The sequence below is a fragment of the Amblyomma mixtum genome, chromosome 2 (assembly GCF_055824585.1).
Source record: "Amblyomma mixtum isolate Tamu chromosome 2, ASM5582458v1, whole genome shotgun sequence".
Lineage (NCBI taxonomy): Eukaryota > Metazoa > Arthropoda > Arachnida > Ixodida > Ixodidae > Amblyomma > Amblyomma mixtum.
In genome coordinates, this window is record NC_143013.1 from 281,720,348 (window position 1) to 281,743,398 (window position 23,051).

Sequence of the window (23,051 nt, forward strand, 5' to 3'; positions counted from 1 at the left end):
GGCATTCGCCTCGCATGCCGAAAGAGCGGGGTTGCATTATCTGAGCCAACGGGTATTCATCGATGATACAATGGGTGCAACCTAGCTTTCCCCTGGCCCGGCGCTCGACTTGTCTTGAGTGAAATGTTTCAGAAATGGATCTTTCGCCCCACCTTGAGTGAAATAAAACACCTTGTGTCATGGTGCTCTTCGACTAAAGCTGCCCTTGCTCCTTAAAAAAAAAAATCATCACCATCAATACCAGGCAAAGACCTCCATGGAATCGCCCACTTTACATCCCTGCTGATAATGAACCGAATCTGACATCACTGCTAATCGTCACGTGATTATGACGTCATGTCGTGCGAACGAAGCGATCTGTGCACAAGAAGGCTTTCACAGCTGCTGGTGTAAGAATTGTCTGCAACTGCCTGCTGCCTGCGTAAACGGTGTTTAACAAGAGTATTAATTACGCATACAGGTCTCAAAGTACGTGTTGTCGAGAATGTGCTCTCTGTGATCACCTGATATCCAAATGGGCTTAGCTAAGTGGTCCTGCAAAGTGGGTGATGCCGTGAGGCGTGGGGGCGCGGTAAAATTATTACTGGCATTTCACCAAGGCTCAAGGCGAATGACCTTGGACTTTTTTATTCTTTATTTTGTTCCTTTACGTCCGGCAGCGTGCAACCCGCAGTCTGAATCACCTTCCCGATGCTGACAGTCGATGACAGAGTAACATTCGAAGCCCCTACACTCAACTGTTGTGTTCACACAGCGTGTTGTTCGCACACATGTCTGCCTGCCCTACCTGTACATCCTGCCCAGCGTATCTCCCGTCGCGAGATAACGCAGTCAAGTGTTTCGGGCCATCGGAGAACCGAACACATTCTGCGCTTGGTTACCCGAGTCCTTAAACTGTCGCCGATGCAGAACGTGTTGTCCAACGCGTGTTCGGCATTATGCGATGGAGTAATAATCACCGCATATCGCTACATCCTAGCCCCTCTCACTGAATTTGTTCGGCTTCATGTATCGCCGAAATGCTATTCCTTTCACTTCATCGTACCAATGCATCCCCCCTTCCCCCTCGCCTTCCAGCGCAGGGCGCAGCATTTGCATTTCGATGGAGGCAAAATGCTCGATTCTCGTGCACTGCGCGCGATGTCAGAGCACGTTACAAATACTCCACAGGTAGTCGAAATTATCCGCATTCCATCACTACGGCGTCCCCATAGCATGAGTCGCTTTCGGACGCTACACCCTGTAAACCTATTACACACAAATTAACAAAGTTGCCGTAACTGTTCGTGTGAGAGTCTTCCGCTTCGCGGCTTTGCCTATGAACACTCGTGAAGTATTGTCAGTGCCACTGAGTGCTCCGCGCACAAAAAAAGACCCCGACTGACAACAAATCCTAAAGAGCGCAGCGTCAGTGCCAACAAACAAACGATAATGCGGGGGGGTATATGTTTGCGCTAAAGCTTAAGTTTGGGTCGCTTCCACGCTACTCGATACGGGCTCTCGTGATTCTCCGCGAAGGTGTGCGCCAGATAGCCCCGCGTCTTCTCTCCCTCTCTCGTTCTCCTCCTTGGATGAGTTGCGGCCGCATCGCGTCGTTAGCGGTCAAGGTCGCGCGCGCGGCGCAAAAAGCCGTTGCGGCACGCAGCTGCTAGCGCGGCCACCGGCGCGTGCCCTCGAAAAGAGGTTGCTTGTTTCGATATAACGCGGGAAAGGAGGGAAGCAGGAGGGGGAGAGGGGCGAGCATCGAAGAACAGTGCCTGCGCGTGCGTGCGTAGTAGCGTGAGCCAAGTGCGGAGAAAGCGTGCGCGCTCCTTCCTCGCTGCTGAAGGAGGAGGTGAACTGCGTCGCGGTAAGCAGCCAGGTCGCCCGCCACGCCGATCTATATGCGGCGCCAACAACCTGCCCTGGCTCCGCAGAGACGGACGATGGCACGCGGTCACGCCACGGCCAACGCCGCCGGCCCCGTTGGAGGAAACGGGCTTCGCAGGGGGCTTGAGCGTGTAGTACTATACGGCCGCCCGCACATCAATCTTCGAGCTGCTTTACGCTGTCCGCGCGGACCGCTTAAAAATAACGGTATTGTGATTTTCGGGCATGAAAGGATAGCTAGAGCTCATTCGTTTACATCGCCGCCGCAGGCCAACTTGAGCGTCGAAGGCGTTGAAAAGAGACTGAAGGCATGTCGAGTTAAGATTGCAGAAGTATGCACAAGCCATGTGCAATGTGAGTTCGGTCCGGTGGGAACTGTAGTATGAGCGGCAGCAACACGTGTCTACTTCGAAATGCCCTTAAGCGAAAATTTCAGCACGCCAAACTTAGGCGAACATTGTTACGAAACTGTGGCGAAGCGATGCCCAACCCGAAGAACCGAAATTGAAGCCGGAACTACTAGTTTTACCCGCCGGCTGCTCAGCGCTCAGGGCGCTCGGCTACTGAGCCGGAGTTCCTTTGTTTCGACTCTGGCCGCGGCGGCCGAGTTTCGATGGAGACTAAGTGCAAAGGCCTCCTTGTGCTGTGCGAGGTCGGTGCACGTTAAAGAACCTCAGGTGGTCGAAACTATTTCGGCGCCCTTCACTATAACCTCTCTTTCTTCTTTTCTTCTTTCACTCCCACTTTCCTCCCTTCCCTTACGGCGCCGTTCAGGTGTCCACCGATATGTGAGACAATTACAGCACAATTTCCTTTCCTCCAAAAGCAATTTTGGACTAATAGTCTTCAAAGGCTAATTTTCCCTCCAAATGATGCGCCGCATCATAAAAAAAATTGCCAGTAACCTTCACTTCCTTGGAGCCTGTTTTTTTTTTTGTGTGTGTGTTATCGTTTGCGTACGATACGAAGAGATGATACCATCCGTTGCTGCAGTCGCTTTCTTGTTTCACCACGAAGGTTTGGAGATGGTTGGTTTATGGTTTAGGTGGTGGTGAAAAACATTTATAATGCAATAAATATTTACAGAGAGGTGATTGGGGTAGGCCCTATTGGCCCTTTCCCCTAACAATACTAGGTGGAGCCCCTATTCCGGGGCCCCATTGGCAAGCAACGCCGCCCGCGTCCGGTGAACCAAGGCCTTTTGGGTCTTTAGAGGTTTAACGTCCCAAAGCGACTAAGGCTATGAGAGACGCCGTAGTGGAGGGCTCCGGAAATTTCGACCACCTGTGGTTCCTTAAGGCCGATTCACACGACGGACCGTTCGCCCGCGGCTCGCGCACTACGTATTCATGCGTCAGCACATTGAAAGGCTCGCTGCCGGCCGTGATAGGCCGCGGCCGGCAGCGCGCCTCTGAATGTGCTGACGCATGAATACGTAGTGCGCGGGCCGCGGGCGAACGGTCCGTCGTGTGAATCGGCCTTTAACGTGCACTGACATCCCACAGTACACGGGCCTCTAGAATTTCTCCTCCGAAGAAATTCAACCGCCGCGGCCGGGATCTAACCCGCGTCTTTCGGGTCAGCAGCCGAGAACCATAACCACTGAGCCACCGCGGCGGCACGAAGGTTTGGATAGATGTACACATTTCCGGTGCCGCGCTGTGCGACTGCGCTCGGACGGATGCTCCTTATCAGGATTCGCTAGCCGGCCTCTGAATATGTCCCATAGCATGCAAAGAAAACAAGAACGAAGAAATAAAGGAAAAAAAATATTTCGGTGCTTGGAAGTTAACAGCTCACTTTGTTACGCTTGAAGATCAGCGTTCGTAGCACAGCGCCGTTGACACCAGACTGCGCCGTTATTCGACGCACCATTACTAAATTATTCTGCGATTCCTCGCGCTGCATTTTAAACCAGCCAGTTTTGATTACAGTCGCTTGTAGGCACTAATACTTGTATAGCTTGTATCGGAACAACCTTTGCTCACATGTCTCTATTTACTGAACAAAGATGATAATGCAGAATTATGGGAAAGTTCAAATCAAGTCCACAATCGTGCACGGTGTGTCGAGGGTGTGGTTCATCATCGTGTATGAAGCAATGCAAATTGAATCGAAACTGGAAAATTGGTTTTTGAGGAAAGGAAATTGTGCAGCATCTGCCACATATCGGTGGACCCCCGAACCTGACCGTAAGGGAAGGTTTGGTTTTATTGGGGTTTAACGTCCCAAAGCAGCTCAGGCTACGAGACACGTTGTAGTGGAGGGCTCCGTAAATTTCGAGGGGTTCTTTAACGTGCACTGACATCGCACAGTAGTTTTTATATAACCTCCTTGCACAATACACGGGCCTCCAGAATTTTTCCTCCATCGGGATTCAGCCGTCGCGGCCGGGATCGGATAAAAGAGGGAGTGAAAGAAGAAAGGAAGAAAGAGGTGCCGTTGTGGAGGGCGCCGAAATAATTTCGGCCAACTGGTGCACAGACATCGCGCATCACACGGGAGCCTTTTGCATTTCGCCTCCATCGAAACACGGCCTCGAGAAACCTTTTTCTACGCACAAGTATGATGGGATGTGGGGTTTAACAGCCAAAAGCTTCACATGGGTCATTTCAGACAGCGTGGCGAAAGGGAGCGGATTAATTGCGACCACCTGAGACGTTTTCGTGCGAAAACATTTCCAGCCGCATTTCCCGTGTTTCAGCGGTCTCTCTCTCTAAAGCCTTTTCACGTGAAACCGGCAAGAACGCTTGCACCACGAACAGGTAGAGAACGGCAGCCTGTGAGACGCGCTGCACAAACCAACGAAGCGACGAATACCATCAGTGGACACCTCAATCGCGCTGTGAGTAGGCGGTGGCGGAAGGGGAAAATGAAAATTGGTTTTTGAGGAGAGGAAATAAGCAAATGACGTATAACAGTCACACATAAAAGTATCTTGGAGGACACCCGAACCACGCCGTAAGGGAAGGGATAAAGGAGGGAGTCAAAGAAGAAAGGAAGAAAGGAAGATGGGCCGTAGTGGAAGGCTCCGGAATAATTTCGACAACCTGGGGTTCTTTAACGTGCACTGACATCGCACACTACACGGGCCTCTCGAATTTCGCCTCCATCAAAGTTCTACCCTCTTTCTCTCCTTCTTCCACTCCCACCTTCCTCCCTTCCCTTACGGCGCGGTTCAGGTGTCCACCCGAGATGTGAGATAGATACTGCGCCATCTTCCTTTCCTCAATCACCAATTATTATTCTACCGCCGCAGCCGGGATCGAAACTGCGTCTTTATGGTCAGCAGTTGCCGCCAGTATACTGCTTCTTGTTGATTTAAAAGGTTTTGTGGGGGAGGAAATCAACAAGAAGCAGTGTACTGGCGGCAACTGCAAACGGGAACCTTTGCAAACTTACATATACTAAGCAAAATGTACCCGGATCAGCACAGGGACATATGCCCATGGTGTGGGGCCAAACCCACCCTATATCATATCACGTGGGAATGCAAAAGAAACGAGGCTTTCCATAGAATACAAAATCCGAGCGCGGAACAGTGGGAGAGTTTGCTCTCCAGCGGCAACCCGGTTCTCCAGAGAGAACTGGTCATCCATGCCCAGCGAGCAGCCAAGCTCAGCGGTGCCCTGGAATAGGGGCGCCGACCTGTGTCGACCGTAATAACTTGTAAATAGAGCAAATAAAGGTTATCCTATCCTATCCTTACGGTCAGCAGCCGAGCGCCATACACTGAGCAAGCAACCGCAGCGGCAGCTTCCGATAATAGGAGCATAGAGAATGATAGGAGTGCGACGCTGTGAACGCATTACAATTCCTCATGACACCCATGGAGGGATTAACTGCCCTACTGGCGACTCCAGCGGAAAGAAGCGCCAGATACTTCCTCTCGTGGTTCAATATGTAAATCTGTGACCTGATGTCTAGTCCATGCTTGAAACACGTGCTTGGAAGGCCAAGCGCATCGTCGGCGAAGGATCGCTCGTTTGCGACGCCCCCCCCCTCCCTGCGCGAAGCACAGCGCACACATCCTTCATCGCGTCACGGCGGAAGCGAGGGGGCTCAGCACAACAACGCGAAAGTCGTCGCCCTTGCTGCTCTTCGTCGCAATTTCCGGCCCGACATCGACGGATGTGTAACTCTATCGTCGTCGTCGTTTCTTCCGCACATGCACGCCCGACGCAATTCGAGCGAGAACGGCGGCGGCAGCCAGACGTGTCACGTGATCGCTGATGTATGAGACGATCGCGACGCGGGGCTACTTTCCCACGATGTACACGCAGATCTGGGTGGAACTTTTTTCCACCGTTCTTTTCCTCACCTACACAAAGGAGCACTTTCTGTGGCTTCCTCAGAGCGCGGGCGTTTGCGCCTTGGGCTATGTTATGTATGAACCGCCTTGCTACGCCATAGTTTCTCGAGTTTGTACTAACAGCTGTCTCTGAGAAATGTACGCAGCTCCACCAGCGACAAAAGATGGAAGCATATATTTGACGGATTGCGCCTGTGGCGCGCAGCGCGCCGTAAGTGCGACGCGTTCTTCGCTTGTCGCTTGCATCTCGAAAAGGACGGTATATGCCTAACGCTTAGCTTGTAAGAGCTGGGCGTTGCTGGTGCGAATGCGAAGGAAACTAAACACCTCAACTCCACAGCGAAGCAACTGGGCCAGCCGGTGCGCTTTGGTTCCAGGAAGGCAGAATCAGGTAGCTGATGATGGCTGAAGGATGGATGATGATGTTGGATGATGATGGTATATTTTAGTGCCATCACCTTTGTTTGAATCGGTATGTGGCTACCACCATCATGCCTTGTACATTCAAGCGGCAATCTTACTGATATGACTCCGCAAGATTTTTTTTTTTTTAACTTGCATTCCTGTTCTACCTCTTTGCAGTTCTAAGCTATTTACTTTCTGTTCTGTAAGCTATGTTCTTTTGATTTTTTTTAACCTTTCGTACTGTATTTTCTTTCTGCTTTTACTCAATCATGCTTCAAGTCTTGTCTTGTTCATCGCTAATGCTGAATTGTTAATTTTGCCTACATTTTCCCTAAAATCCAGAGCTTCAGGAAGGCTGATCAAGTTCTCCCTGATGTCTAGATGTACCTTTTGCAGTCTATGAGAACATGTTTTCAGTTGTCTACTCTGCTGCCGCAGGCTGCAGAAATATCCTCTCTATGTTCAATGTTCACACTTACTTCTATATCGCCTCGTTCTCAAGCAACCTGATATGGCCTCAAAAAGAAGGGCACTCCTCTTTGAATCATCGCACATTTCCTACCTGATTTCGTCCTTTCCATGAAACTTATTGCACTGCAACCTGTGTCACGCGCACTGAAGCGGCGAGTCAGCGAGGCGTTTGCGTCCACAACTTGCAATCACACAAATGAAGTCCCTGTATATCAGGATCCGTGTCTGTGACTCGCAAACATACCAGACGATAAGAACGTGAAATCACAACAGCATCATTTCAGAGTGAAGCACAGATAAGGTGAACACCGCTGTTTTAGCCGCTGAAAGGAGTCTCGTTGATCTCCGTAGCCACAAGTGTTTGACATCGTGCTCTCCACAGCTGCGGTCGCATCTTGTGACATTTCGACTCGCTGTTTTTGCTTCGCCTCCAATATGTTTTGTGCTCGTTTTCCCCAGCCCTTGTGGCGGCTCCTGCTATCCCAGAGTTTTTTTTTTTTTTATAGCGACAATTTCTTTAAATTTTAGAGCTATAAGTTAGTGGAACTACTTTATCGAAAACATTAACTCAACAATTTATCGCCAAGTGTAAGTTCCAAATCTATTTTTTTTTAATTCTTTCGCATTACTACTGCCATCTTCACAAATTCTGACAGGTGGGGTCCGGTTGAAGCCGCTGAGAGGAATGTGGAGAGGAGGGTGCGGGAGAGCAGAGAGGAGGAGAGTGGCCAATCGCAATCAGCGGACAGAGTCACGTGGAAAGGAGTAGGTGTGGCGACCAATCGGAGAAGTGGAGGGAGTGGGGAGTGCACAAACGCTTTAAAACACGTCAGTGGCGGTGCCCGATCATTCAGCGGCCTGCTCGGGAGCCTGCCATTAAGCGCAAAACGGGTACCATTGCGGAGGCAAAGCGTAAACGCCACGCGAGCTCTAATGCTAACGCATACACTGCCGCACGCATCGCATTGATTGTTTGTCATTTATTCGTTTTTCTTTCAAGTTTTTCTCTAGTCGGATACGACCTCTAATTCGTGTCCAGGTTTGATGGGGAATAACCACTTTCATTCTTGACGAAGAACAAAATTTGAACATATACAGTCTTTGTATAGACACTGTGCACTAACTGCGCGTAAACAGTGCTCGTATACCCCATAATGGTGTTGGTGCATACTCTGTGTTGAAAAGAGACAGGTCCATAAGTAAAAACAAAGTGTTCTCTGTTGTATTTGTAATAAGAGCAAAACATTCGACTTATTTTCGCGACCCGTGAATAACTCGCGTCGAACTTTCCTGCGTTTATTATGATGAAAGCTTGTCATTCTGCGCGTAGTGTGTGGGCGCAGCATCTTGCATACGCCCGTCGAGAAAGATTTTGCAAAGCGTTGTCCCCTTGCTCTACTTTCTTTCCCCAGCTTCATGGTTTCTGCGGTGGATATGAGGGCGCTGAATGTAATAAGCGGAGCACGACACCGGCGTCTTAGTTAATTAAATATCGTAGCGTAATAGATGCCAACAGGTGATATACGCGATGACAGAAGCGTTGCGTAACCAGTTCCATAGAATTCAGAAATATAGAGCACAGTGATTTTATTACGCTTTAATTGGACGTCATCCACATCATATCATCGTCTTATCCTTCGAACGTCATCACGTTCTTTTCCTCACACAAACTTGCATGGTCGTGTGGTGTAGATTGAGGGGAAGCTACCTGTTGGAGGCAAGCAGCCGTGGGAGATGTCACGACCACTTGGGTTTGCTTCTCATTTTATGCTGCAGTATTTCTCCTCTTACCCTTGTAGCAACTTCCATAGGCTTTTCAATTCATGGCGAAGCGGTGATGCGTACCGAAAGCTTCAAAGAGAGGAGCAGGTTACTTTTCTGGCGAACTTCCCGGTCCAAGCAGGAGCGAAAAGGTGACGTCACTAAGAAGTCTGGTGGCAGCACACTCCCCGCTTTCATGACTGCTCCATTGGGTACTCAGACCTCTCCAATCATTTAAACTGAAAAACTCCCCCTAACCCCCATGAATCAAAAACTGAGCCCAAGCTCCCAAGGTAAGCAGACTGTGGCGCCACCTGCGGCATTCAGAGGAACAGTTCAGCGCAGACCCAGACACGAACATAGTGGAGAAGTTCGACCTGCAATGTTCGATGAAAGAGGAGCAAGGAAAGATTGCGGCTCGCGTCCTTCGACGAGAGGAAAGAAGTGGAAACAATAGAAGAACGGTAAAAAGAGAAGAGCGACTTCCTTTCGAGAGTCTAGGCTCAAGGTCGGGGCGGAGCGCTTGCCCTCGCGAACGTGCGCGGATCAATAGCCGCGTTCGCTGCGCTCCGTCGACGTCAGCTCGAGGTCCCTGGTCCAACGTCCTTAATGCTCCCTGGGAGCACGGATAGCCACACACCTGAAGGAAGCCGCTGCCCGTCTATGCTTTCATTTATACTGGGTCAGTAAAGGAGAGGGAAAGAAAGACTGACTGACTGATTTACTGATGGAGCGATTGATTGATTTGTCCCACTGTGCACCTTTTTCATGAAAATATCAATAAGTTAAGCAACCAGTAAACGGCATATTGACTGGTTGCTTGCATGCTTCACAGACAGAAAGATAGTGCCAGGAAGAGGGGATTGGGCGGGGGAATCCAAGAGAGAGATTGAAACAGCGAGAAAGCCAACTCTTTGTAGCCCATCTTGCGACTCACTTATCCTCGTTTTTTTTCTTTGTGATTCGCTCACTTTTGATTTGTCAATGTTCAGCGAACGTGAAAAAAAAGAACGAACGCTGTTAAGCAGACCTTCAGCGGAACGTCAGGTTGCCGTTTTGTGTAGTTCTTATTGCGAAAAGCTATCAGGAAAGTGTGTTCTGATATAATTATTTCACTGCGAGCAATATCGGCGTTTTGTTTAAACCATGTGCAGCTGCTCGCAACTAAGTGGGCCGTTTGTTTTAGTACGGCGGTCGTTTAGGGCAGTGATGTTAAGCAAGCCTTGCTAAAGGTGGAATGAGGAAACAAACAAAGTAATCGCGGAAAGAAATAACTAAAGATATGAATTTGTTCTTGGAAGAGATTAATTATGGCATTTACGTACAGCTTGTGCAGCGTTAGGTGGTCCCAGCTGAAATGGCACTTCTAATACGAACGCAAGCCTAGAGAGAGAATAATAGCGATAAGAGATTGCGAAAACGCGATCAATGGTCCCTTCGGTGCGAACAAACGGCAGAGTGGTATACAACGCAGACTGAGAGGCTCGATAGAAATTTCGGCAAGACTGCGCCGAGAACAATTGTCATATATCGAACGGATTAATGAGTTCTTCTGTTGTTGTTACAAGGACATGAGGTATAAACCGATGGTCGCATATTTTTGCTACCCCAGAAGTTCGTCGGCAACGTTGCGAGAATCATTCCTTTTCCTTTTTCCTTCACATGCTAGGTGTTTCAGGTAAGTATTTAAGTACCTTAAAAAAAAAGGGTTTTTTAAATATAGTATTACCAGTGTTGGCGGACAACAGCAAACCGGTGAATCATCTTAAATGTTAAGCTGGTTAACTAATTTTTAATTATTACCTTTTTAACTATTAAAGTTAGGCGAGTAGATACTATTAGAAATGTGTAGCCGATCGTTAGTGATACCCATGTCAAAACGCATTGGCGTTGTGGCTCGACAAAATTTGGTTTTCTCGACCGGTTACATGCACTGGGGAGATTGCTTTGCCTGCATGCTTTTAGAAAGCGCATGTATTTCGGCACGATGCAGCCACAATTTGTTGGTTTGATCGCGTTTTCGAAATTATAAAAACTGACATGGCTGTTACTACCAGCCTTCTACACATCTCCAATTGCAACCAGTTGCATGACTGTGATTGCACAACCAGTTGCATGAAGCAGTGCATGCGCGCTGCTTCCCTTGAGCTGCGTATTGCGAATGGAACGTACAAATGACGCACACCTCTGAGAGGTTAGATTTGTTACCGCGCGTCAAGCCTAACAGAATTCAGGCGGCAGAAAGGATGGGCGCCTGTGCGGGCGCACAATGGGTGGAGAATTCAATAGAGCAAAGAGAGAAAAGAACAAAGGAGGGAGGATAAATTTACGGTGCACGCACTTGGAGCTTCACTATGGCGCTGAATTTCTGATGCGAGCCATTTAAAATTGCAGTTTTATTTGTTCGTCACGATCGCGCCCCGCGGCGTTTCAATTTTGGCTGCTTAGACTATGACTGGTAGTCTAATGAAAAAATAAAAACTGCGGTGTGGCCAGTGACATCAATTATATTACAGTTAGCTCGTGATAGCCGGGCGAGCATCAGGGCTCACTATGAGCCGATAGTCACCGTCGCCACTTCAGTAATGGCGAAGTTTCAGTATTTCCTGCGTATAGAATATAAGTCTGCCTTTTGTTCCTCCTGATGCTATAATTTATGGGTACTCCTGACGCATGCCTGCCCTGATATATCCGCGACCGAGTCAGAATAGCTTCGGTAAGTGATGGGCGAGGAAGGTCGGGCGAGTTGGTATATATTCATGATTCCAACAGCGCAGCAAACACGCACAAAAAGGAGACGAAAGAAAACAAGCGCTGACTTCAATTTAAATTTATTACGGGCAAGGAAGAATATATAAATGAAGAATATTACAAAAATCAAACAAATATAAAAACGAAACCGGCACACAAGGTACGAACTATCTGCTCGCGTGTCCAACTACAAAAGCACTATTACAAGACGAAGATAAGTCTGGGCGCGTCTTTATTCACGCTATCAATTGAGATAGGCACCCTCAAGTAAATCTAGTTCATTTTGTGAATTTTACTTATTTATTTTGAGATTCAAACCTTCGACAATCAGCGGGTAGTCACCTTCTATTTATTTCACGCTGGTGCAAGGTGGCATTTGAGTACGCACTGCCCTAATTAAAACTCCTTATTTGTTCTGTTTTATCCAAGGGGAGAATTTTACATGAAAGTGGGTACTGATGAGAAAGGAAAACATATTTTCTGCAGACCTCTACATAAGCGGCAGTGACGTTAAATGTTAGTTCATAAAATAAAAAAAACAATAACAAAAGGGAAGCTTATTAGAACCTATCATTCGAAAGTATAGAAAAAGCGGAATGGAACATCTGAATGCAGGGTATATGAGGATCAATCTATGTGTCATACTGCGAGTTTGGTCAGCAGTAGCTTCGTTATGAAATACGAGACATAACTAGCTAGCCGATCGAGCCGTTCTGACAGCAGCGAAATTGTACGCGCAGAAGGCAGCGCGCAATTAAAAAGGCACCGACCAAACGTCGCACCACGGCAGCAACGTAAGCAATCAGTTCAGGCTGATTCTGCTGCTTCGCGTCTTTCACGTCGCACTTGACGACACAAATTCGTACGTGACAGGCGTGCGTTTAATTAACTGCAAGGCGTATTCATTAACGAAAGGGTAATTTTCGGCTCCGTGAACGCGCTAAGAGCCCGACGGCAGCTTGTCGTACTGGCATGTGAATGACAGTTCTGAACAATTAGTTCCAGTCTGCGTTATTAAAGTAAAATGACATTTAAGAAGCACCACATAGACAGAAGGTGGGAGTACCAAGAGGTTGTAAACAGCGTCTACTATCCATGCACGCTGCTGATGAAAATAACCTCCACGCACCTGAATCAGCACCAACATAACACCAACCCGGAGTGTAGACGAGGCTCTGCAATGTGGAGGGCTTGGAAATAAAGTTACGAAATCAGCAGAACGAAGTTTGCAAAATGAGCAAAGCCAAGCTTGAAGAGATAAGCGTTGTATACAAAAGAGAACAAAAAATGTGCGGAATTCTGAACACAGAATTTTTGTCTTTTAACGAAGTGTAACTCGGGGGTCATGAAGGGCAACCGAGTCGCGAACAGTGCTTTAATAGAAAGGGTACATGCATGCATTCTTTCCGGACTAGTAACCAAACAGTGTCTGCCTCTTAATGCCCGGAGCAATATATTCAGTTTCTTTCGGGAAGCAATCGCACCGATACAAAGGGACGTCTACTGGTCGCCTTGAGCTGCAGTTCTTAATTAGCGAATAAAGACCGGTAAAGAATGAAGAGCAGTAGGAAATAAAAGAAAAAGGTCAAAACGTGGACACCCCATCGAGTCTGATTTTCGCCGTGCGCCATTTTTTCTTCTCATATTTATTTATTGTTACCCTCAGGGCCGTACATGCATTGCGGACGGGAGTGGGCAGAAAAATTTACGGAAAACAATTTTACAGAAAAATACGGGTACATAAAACATAAACCCTGTATATAGAACGTTATATAAAACAATAGATTAGTGCAGAACAAAACTGTCGTAGTTTATACAACGCTAGCCAAAGCTTTGCGAAATGATTTGTCAGTAATAGATACAATTTCATTAGGAAGATCGTTCGATTCTTTAGAAGTACGAGGAAGAAAATGAGCGTAAGAAGAATCTATTTTGCATAAGGGATGGCAACTTTGTGGGGATGATCAATACGACGCGAGAGGTAATAGGGTCTATGAAATAAATTATTGTGCAGGCTGGAATGACAATATAACTTGTGCAATAGGGTTAGCCGACAAACTTTTCGTCGCGAAGCCAATGACTGAAGAATGAAATTAGCTTCCGTTATACTTGCTCCTCGGTTATAGTTACATGTTATCAGGTCAAGTAGTCATGAAAGCCGAAACAAAAATTATGCACATTTTACGCCCTGTGCGCCTGAATCGATCATGTGACCGACGACATTCGGTAACGTGACCTTGCTATGCGGCCGCGTCATTTCATGAAAATGACGAACTCGAAATTGCAAGGGCACCTGTGCTATAACAACTCACTCCGTAAAAAAAAAAGTAGAAATAAACCATGTGCAGTGCGCATGAAATAAATAAATGCAACAAACGTGTCATAAACGACTGTTAGTCCAGTCACATAGTTTTACTTTTCCTCGCTAGCTGACTTTATGTCTCGCAATTAAAACAAAATTGGTGTTGTCTGCCTTACCCGTTCGTTACTAGTGCCGTTTCCTATTTGTGCTCATGCTAAGAGGTTAGAAGAGCACAGCTGGCTTTATTTTCGATCGCTTTCGCAAGCGCATTGGCGCTACCGTCTTCATTATAATCCCCCATTTAACTCCACTCGGCGGCCGCGCCTGTCACTCCGGGCAGCTGTTTACGCAGTGCTTTGACCCGCCAAAGGTCGGCGCTAAAGGTGACAGTACCGCGCGGGAGGCACACGGAGGAGACATTCGCGGCGGAACAATGGGTTCTTCTACTCCTTCGAAGGAGAAGTATAAGCGCAAACCGTGTGCATCCGTTTCACAACACCGCATTTCTCAACGGGCGCGGGTAGTGAGAGCGTTCAAATAGAGCGTAAGCTGCTGTTTACGCGGCTCTATGAATCTCCCGCTGACTTCTATGGAGGGATAGCGGCGAGTGCGCGCCGCACACAGATGTTGAACCCGTGTGAGGAACGCCACGTGTATGGGCTTGCCGCCGCGGGAGAACCCGCCACGGATCCCGGGCTCGGTTCATGTGCCAAGAATGTACGCGACATAAGTGGGCTTTTGGTAAATTTGCTCGAAGCGAACTGCAGTTATTTCTCCAGGAAGCAAGAGGCCTGAACAAACTTCAATGAGAGAAGGGCTCTAGGTTCATACCAGTCGTCCTAGTTTATTCCAGGTATGTTTATTTATTGGTTATGCGATAGCGTAAACCCCTCGCCAGAGCAAAGACCCAGCGTAGTCCAGAAAATCTTGATTGGCTGGCAGGCAGTGACGCCATCAGCGACGTCACCAAAAACTTGTAGGGCTAACTTAAGCTCCGCTTTAATGGTATGATGCGACAGCGCAATGGGTTAATTCACTTATATGCACAAGGTCATTCTCTACTTTACATTCATAGATCCCTGGGAGTCCTGTTACCCCTCCTGGCGCGGTGGTGAAGCGGTTAAGCGATGCGCCATTGCCCTGCGATGGCAGGTGCTCCCAGCGGTGGGCTTTGTTCGGCACAGGTTTCTCTTCCCGAGCGAACAATCATTAATTTAACTGCCACCTGCCACGGTTGGCAGTTTCCTCGGTATCCGGTAAGCAGGTTGGGATGACTCCACAAGGTCACGTGACCTAGGTGGCTTACCTGCCTCCTAAGTGGGGTGGCCAGCAGCCGTTCTCGTGAATTTTCGGTCACAGCGGCGACCACGCACACACCGGATTTAATTGGGAACGGAGCCTTTAACGTGATAGCGTTAAAACCGAAAATCTTATTGGCTGGAAGGGCGTAACGTCACCAGACTGGAATTAACGTCGCCAGAACGGATAATGCCCATTGGTGGAGGGAAGTCTCGTCGCCAGACCAAGTTGGTCTCTGTGAAACCTCCACCTACCTAACCGCGGCAGGACGTATACGGGAAGTATTCGGGAAAGCCAAAGCGAAAGTTAAAGTCGTTACGTTCCTGCAGCGGTGACCAACCTCGGTGACTGACTGGTTGTGGCGTGAAACATTTGGCTTCTTCAAGCATCACTTTCGGCGGGTTCAGCCGCTGCCACAGCGCCCTCCCGTGCACATAAATGAACCCCAGGGGGTCCAAACCATGCCAGAGCCATGTCCTAAGTTGCTTTTAACAAAGTACAAGGCTGCTCTGCCACGTGAAAAATACATTAACCTAATTGTATTAGTCTGAGCAAACGAAGGGTGCCATTATATGTCGTGGATGATACATAGCGGAAGTGCACGCAGCTGTTGCCTCGTCCGCGTACAGGTCCGCACGTGGGAGCCTTCAGGTGAGAGCTTTGTAGGAAACCTTTAGAAGCTGCCAAAATTATAAGCGCGAAGTAGAGAGAGAGAGACTTTAACGAATAAAGGAGAGGACGAAGTAGAGAGATTTTGCATAGCGCAATCCGAGATCCGCTACCGCGATCCTCTGACGTGAGGACCCAGCTTCACCTCTGCAGTGGCAGGTGTACACCCCTCTGGACCACTTGTCCATGCGCAGGCAGCTACTTGCGAAATTAGAACACAGTAGCCGAACTCGGATCGCGCCATGCTAAAAGTCTGTACAGTCGGGCGTACGGCTTTAGAAGGTGACCGCCAAAATGTTCTGCACTTCTAATCCAAACATTAGTTGTTGGCTTCACCATAGCCGTTCTGCGGGTTCGTATCCTCTTGCTCGTTTAGTCAACGAAGTGGGAGGGAGGATTTTCATAGTAGGCCGTTGGCTTTTCTTTTTATACGCTCTGAATGAATACAACATTGTGCATTTGGACACAGCACGCTCTGAGTCTCCGACTGCACTCGCATTTACGCTCTGACCTGTCGTTGCGAGCTTATCCGCATCATCCGCCCTCACCCGCTTCTGGTTGCGCGCGTACAAACGGCCCACGGCAATTCAATAATTTCGACAAAGCTTGAAGCCACTCCGCCGACTCATCTTGCGTAAGAAGCGTAACACGTAAGAAACTTCGTCTGCTGAAGAAAATATACTCGCACAAGGGCTAAAAATTTTCAGGGAAGGAAAGACTGCAGAAATTTCAGATACGCCCAACGGAACTTTCCACCACCACAATGCTGAGTAAATTTCACAAGCCACATATTGAGATGCCTCGAATTCATCATAATGTGCTTGGCAGAGGAGCACGTGTGCGTGTGTGTGTAAATCAATCAGGTTTCAGCTTTCTAGAAATGTTTAGGGGAAGCCGGCACAGCTACCACGCACCGTTCGTTAGTGGACATGCGCAGTTTGTCCTCAACGCGCCAGATGGCGCCAGGTGCTGGCCAGCTGCGAGCACATCTACCGCGTCGGTACCATCTACGCATTGGCTGTGCCGGAACGCGGTAGCAGTTTGTGCTATGATACATGCCTGTTTGCAAACACCGACACTTCCGCTTATCTCGCTATTTGTGAAGGGCGCGCACATTTACATGTGCGATGACGTGTTGGAACATACTTTGTTTTTCTCCTAGAGCAAGGTATCGTGTATGCTATCGAACCCTTGCACCGCAAGACTCTCTATCGCTCTTTCTAACAACGTCGATAGAGTCGCTTGAGAGTCGTGCGCAAAAACGGGCCGTGCTGCCGAATAGGCCAGAAGCGGCATCTGCCTTAGGAATGAGTAAACAACCGAAACAAAGGACCGCAATAAGTGAGTAGTTACTCATTAGTATCGACCCAAGCGCAGCCTTTGCGGCTGCAAAGGAAAGCTGTGCAGGTCTTAAAGAAATGAAAGACAATTTCGTCCTGGTCAGGGGTTCGAACCCGGGACCATCGCCTGTCCGAGGCTGTCGCTCTACAAGCTGAGCTAACTAGGAAGGCTAGCAGATGGTAGTGCTAGAGCGAATTAAAAAACAATTCGAAGCGGCTGCTGTTTCCCTTAAACATTGGAACAAACAGAGAACCGCTTCTGCGCGTACGTATTAGAGATTGCTCCGGAAAGGAGATATTCTTCACGTTGCATGCTGCACTCATATCACCGGTCACGCATGCAGGTGCGCATGCCTTAAATATTGTGCGTAGCCTCTGTGCACAACAGGACAGCAGTTCTCATAGTTCGTGTTCCACAAACCATTACGCAGCAGTGCCCTAGCGGTTAAAGTATTCTGCCGCTCAGTGGGACTTAGCAGTTCATTATTAGGCCGCAACCTACACAATGCGGTAAATTCGCTTGCGTGCCCAAATTTTTTCGCTTGCCGGTGAATGTGGTTGGGAAGCTCTCATACTTCGCAGTGTTGTTTTGAACATGAACATTTACAAGTTTTCTTTCTGCGTGTAATACCGGTTTTCGCCGTCCACACACTTATTGAGGGGAACTCTAAACACGTGCATTTAGAGCGAAAGGAAGTACTCAGATCATAACTATACTTAAATTACTACAGGTTTGCATGTATTCTCAAGATTGAGAACCACCTCTTTTCAGAGCTCGATAACCTTGCTGACAAGGTTTAAACAAGTGAAAGTGGGGTCAGGTCCAATTTTCACGTGATCGGTGCTTACGACACAAGTTTGCAACGGCGACACAACAAAAAAGTAAGTTTTGATACGGTATATGGAAAGAGTTGAAATGAAACAAGCAAATAAAATCGCTGCGTTCGGCCAAGTGGCAACTTCTGATATATCACCGGGCCATTAGCACCTAATAGAACTAAGAAGCGTCAGCGCCTGTGTTTAGCCAGTGGTGCACTAGATGATTTAAAAGACTCGGAAGGGAGGAAACTACCGTTTACAGCAAACCCTACATGTTAGCATAAAGTCGCTATGCTTAAAGTAGCAAAAGCCAAGTCTGAAAGCAAGAACACACACGCAAAGAACATAACCAACAATTCTGGAAAAATCACTTTTGTACGGGAACCAGTTCGCGAACACATTTTTTTTTCATATACTCTGAGATTTCACTATAACAATCAATACTCGTATAACCGCAGATCTCCTGTCGGCAGGCTTGCATTTATTTTTGCTATTAGTGCTTTCGCTATTGTAAAAGCATTCCCCAATTGGTTTTCTATGGCAGTCTTAACTTCTCGATGTGAGCTATGGAAACAATTTGAAAGAAAGATCTTACTATACATCGCAAGAATGGGCTGTTACCTTCAACATTTACATAACTGTACCTTTCAATTTTGCGATATTAAAATTTTCATCCAAGAATGTTGGACATGAGAGATGATAGCTACTCCTACCATGTTTGCATGCTTGGGCCCTCAGCTTCTATGTATCGAAGTTCTGCAGACAGGTGGCACTAAATGTTAAAAAAAAAATCGTTTCAGTGTTTTAAACAACACTATTCTGAAATGAGCTACTAATAAGCTACAATATGGGATAAACACACACACACACACACACACACACACACACACACACACACACACACACACACACACACACACACACACACACACACACACACACACACACACACACACACGCGCGCGCACACACACACACACACACACACGCACACACACGCACGCACACACACACACACACACACACACACACACGCACGCACACACGCACGCACGCACGCACGCACACGCGCACACACACACACACACACACAGCACAGTCCGGCTATAGCCGAATAAGTTATAAAGTATTCACATCAAAAGCTGATGATGGCTGTGCTTCGACTTGCCGAGAGGCTTTTCGTATACCAGATTACGGTGCGACGGTATTAGGTCTTTCCAAAGCACCACGCAGCCTTGAGTCTAGGCATAAAGTGCTAAAATGTGGCATACCTTGGCGAGGTACCCGTGCTCCGACTCAGGCGTACCGTAGAGGTGCGTCAGGGCTAAGCAATCCTGAAAAAGGACGAAAGAAAAGATGCGCAATAAGTCACACCATTCGGCGCCCGAATTCCGAAGAAGCCTAAACATTTGCGCGCTGGCGAGCAACATTAGATAGGGATGATACGTCACGTCGTGTGTCTTACACATCCAAGTCGAAAGTCAAGAGCATGGACACCTTGGCGAAACGACCGCTGTGTTCTCATCGTGCATCGCGACTTGTGCTGTTAAGTATTTGGAAACTGGGGACAGAGTGTACGGAGGCACTCTTTAATGATGACAAAGGTGTGAAGCCGATAAAGTAGATGATAAGAGATTTAAACGAGGAGATAAAGGTGGAAATGATAAAGCATGCAGTGATAAACACAAAAACATAAGTCACACACATAAGCAAACAGGAGTGTTCACAGGGAACCTTCAAAAACAGGAAGAATCTTTAAAAAAAAATGCATCCGATGCACACAACAACGTGGCTGAGATTACTGCGAGGTCCCGGGAGATTAGCGCGTCTGATTTAAGAATACTGGTGCAGCTTTAAGTCAGTTTAAAGTCTTTTATGTGATGAAGTTGAAAGGTGATGTACTTAAAACGTGTAAATTCAGTGCTGAAGGATTTTGTGCGGTGCAGCAAAACTTGTTCTGGAACAAATTGGCATCTTTCCCATGACACGGACTGTAAAATTGAAGCGGTTTTTTAGCATAATAGGTGATAGGAAATCTTATGTATCTATTGAGCGATATATACTGCAATACGTTGGAGGCTCTACAACATCATTCGAGGTTCTGCTACCTGGCCGTTCTAATAGAGGAGATCCCAAGTAGAGGATTTCCACACCGGCCTCAATTTGCCGCCAGCCTTAATGTACTTGTATTTCCTTTCTTTTTTTCCTGATATCATTGGGATTCCATTTTTCAGTATGCCTTCGGCAACGACTTCTATAATTAACTCCAAATAATCAGTAGAACGTTGAAGTGTCAAAAAACATTTAGAGCTGCATGCAGCAGCCAGATGTAAGTTTGTTGTAGGGTGTGCAAATAACCGGCGTCGCAGTCGTCAGTTAATGCACCATTTGCGTCAGTACTTGCTCAAAATCATAGAAAGAGAATTCGAAACGGAGAAAAGTTGCCAGAAACACTGAGAGTTCATGATGACGGTGCTCACAGAAGCGTCATAAAGCTATGCCACGTTGTATACCGCTCAGCAAATGCCTGCGAAATCCGAAAGGAATGCGGAGGAAAAAAAAAAAAGCTAGAAAGGTTTCTTTAAGTGGATGAAAAAAATGCGCATTTGAGACCGACTTGATCCTTACTGCGTCAATCCACCCTCGATTGCGAAAAACCGGCCGCAGAAGACGAAGGTGCTATTCATCATAGATGCGAGCGCAGTCGGTGTCTGCTGTCAACGATGTGGTATTTGCGCATCTAAATGTTTTCGTGCTTTTCCCTCCGACCCGAACCAATCGCTTATGGCCTTTACGACAAAGAAGGCATTCATTACTCCGCAGTGGAGCTGCGAGATCAAAGAACGAAATTGCGAAATGTTTGCGGGGGTTAATGGTTGGTCTGGGTCACCTTGTGATCTGAACGCCAGTGATTTGGCAAAGTGCGTTCTCCTGCTGCATAGAATTTCCTGTCTTTTTGTAGTTCCTGAGCAGAGCTAATGCGGGGTCGACTTGTGCCATTTGCAAATTAGCTATTATTGCGTTTATAGAGGGCATGAATTGGCAATTAAAGCTTCATCCCAGTCATACAAACAGGTCATCCTCGTATTGGGACACCAGAACATATCAGCAAAGACACGGCATACTTTGCAATGCCGTTTTGTTACTTTTATGTTGCATAACTGTCTTTATTGCTGCACTCTCTTATTACAATTTTTTTTCCTTAGGGCGTCATAAAGATTGCTGACTTAGCAAGATTGCTTTTTACTTGTTTTTTTTTTCATTTTCTGTCTATATCTATTATGCTGTGTATTATAATGTCAACCCTTGTACATTTTTGTTAACTGGTGCGAACAACTGCTGCCGGCGCCCCTGGAAGGCAGTAATGTCTTCTCATGGGTTAAAGTGAATACATTCCGAGACATTCCGTGGAAATTCCAGGTTTGCCGTGACTGCCGTTGTCAGAGACATTACGCGACGCTTATTAGTAACTCCCGCGCCCTCTATTTTTTCCGTCCATTTATTTTCTTCTCTTATTCGGTGTGCATTATACCGGGCTTTCCAAACTGCGTTAAAGCGTACGTACGAGTATGCAGCCAGAGCGTCAGACACCAGAGAATCCCCTGACTCGGGTGAGCTTCACCACGGTGTCTATGAACGGAATGACACTTAAAGACACCGTCGTGAACGTCTCCATAGTAGTTGCGGAAGACGGCTGAGCTGCTCGAAATGGCATTACGTGACTATAGTACTCCTATCTGCTGAAGTGGACTCGCCTAAAGTTGCTCACTTGACAAAAATAAGGGTGGTTGTTTGGAGGCGGCGCGCCATGTTTACATGAAGAGGGGGGGGGGGCTTAGCGTAGCCTTAACAATGAGCCGACAGTGACCAGGTGTCTTAGAATCAACTGCGTGTGTAAAAATCCGCGCATTGGTGTGTAGGCGCTGCCACTAATGTATGTTTAATAAATGCACATGTCCAACATTCTCGGATAAAAAATTGTGAAATTCGAAAGATTGTGAGACACTGTTATAAAAATATTGAAGTTAATGGTTCATTCTTCCGATACGCAGCAAAATTTTTCCTTTAAAATGTTTCCATCGAACGCATCGACCAGCTAAGACTGCCATAGAAAACCAATGGGGGAACGCCTTTGATGATAGCGTAAACGTTAGTAGAAGAAAGCACAAGGCTTCCATCGGGTGTTTTGCTGATACATTGATTGTTATTGTGAAATCTTACATTATATGAAAACATTGTTATTCGTACTCGGTTTCCCACTCAAAAATGCTTTTGTCCATAATTGTTGGGCATGACAAAAAAAGGCGCTTTCAAATGCGCATTTCTCGACGCATGATTTACAACAGCATTTAACAATTAACTGACATGAAAACGTCGCGCTATGCTAGCATTCCTCGACGTTATCAATAAAAGAGTTGCCAGAAATCAGAAGCTATTGGAGGCTCGCATTGGAAATCGTTCAGAGCATACATCAGCGCCTAATATAGTCGCACTCTAATTTATTCATTGCCCCGCCGCGGTGGCTCAGTGGTTACCGCGCTCGGCTGCTGACCCGAAAGACGCGGGTTCGATCCCGGCCGCGGCGGCTGAATTTCTTGAAGGCGAAATTCTAGAGGCCCGTGTGCTGTGCGATGTCAGTGCACGTTAAAGAACCCCATGTGGTCGAAATTACCGGAGCCCTTCACTACGGCGTCTCTCATAGCCTCAGTCGCTTTGGGACGTTAAACCCCAACAAACCAAACCAAACCAATCTAATTTATTCACGTAGTAAATGCAAGAAATCAATACTTTTCGCGAACAGTTTTCCGCGGTCGAACGCTTGGCGTAGTTTCAGTTGAAGTAGCACGCGCACATTATTGCGGACACTACGCTATAGCAACTTTGAATCTGCCGCAGGCAAAAGAGGAATTTGTGCGCCACGAGGAAGTCATGAATGGAGGAGTTATCGAGGAGGATTCTTGAGTGCCCATGTTTCATGGTTAGAGGTCGCCCAGTGACATCGGAGATCGCGCTTCGTTGCGGTCGTTGGGCCTCCGCAAAAGGCCTCGCTCTC

The 23,051-nt window shown here is 47.4% G+C and overlaps 1 protein-coding gene across 3 annotated transcripts in view; it reads right to left on the minus strand.

The window, feature by feature from the left end:
• Positions 1-23,051, minus strand: part of LOC149364195 (uncharacterized) — a 270,656-nt gene that overhangs the window by 136,470 nt on the left and 111,135 nt on the right. For 2 of the 3 annotated variants that reach the window (XM_089574179.1, XM_089574175.1), the window contains exon 2: positions 19,270-19,332. The exons of the other annotated variant lie outside the window; for it this stretch is intronic. The gene's annotated coding sequence lies outside the window, so the exon portion shown is untranslated. The remainder of the gene's footprint in view (positions 1-19,269; positions 19,333-23,051) is intronic. 3 annotated transcript variants of the gene reach the window in all.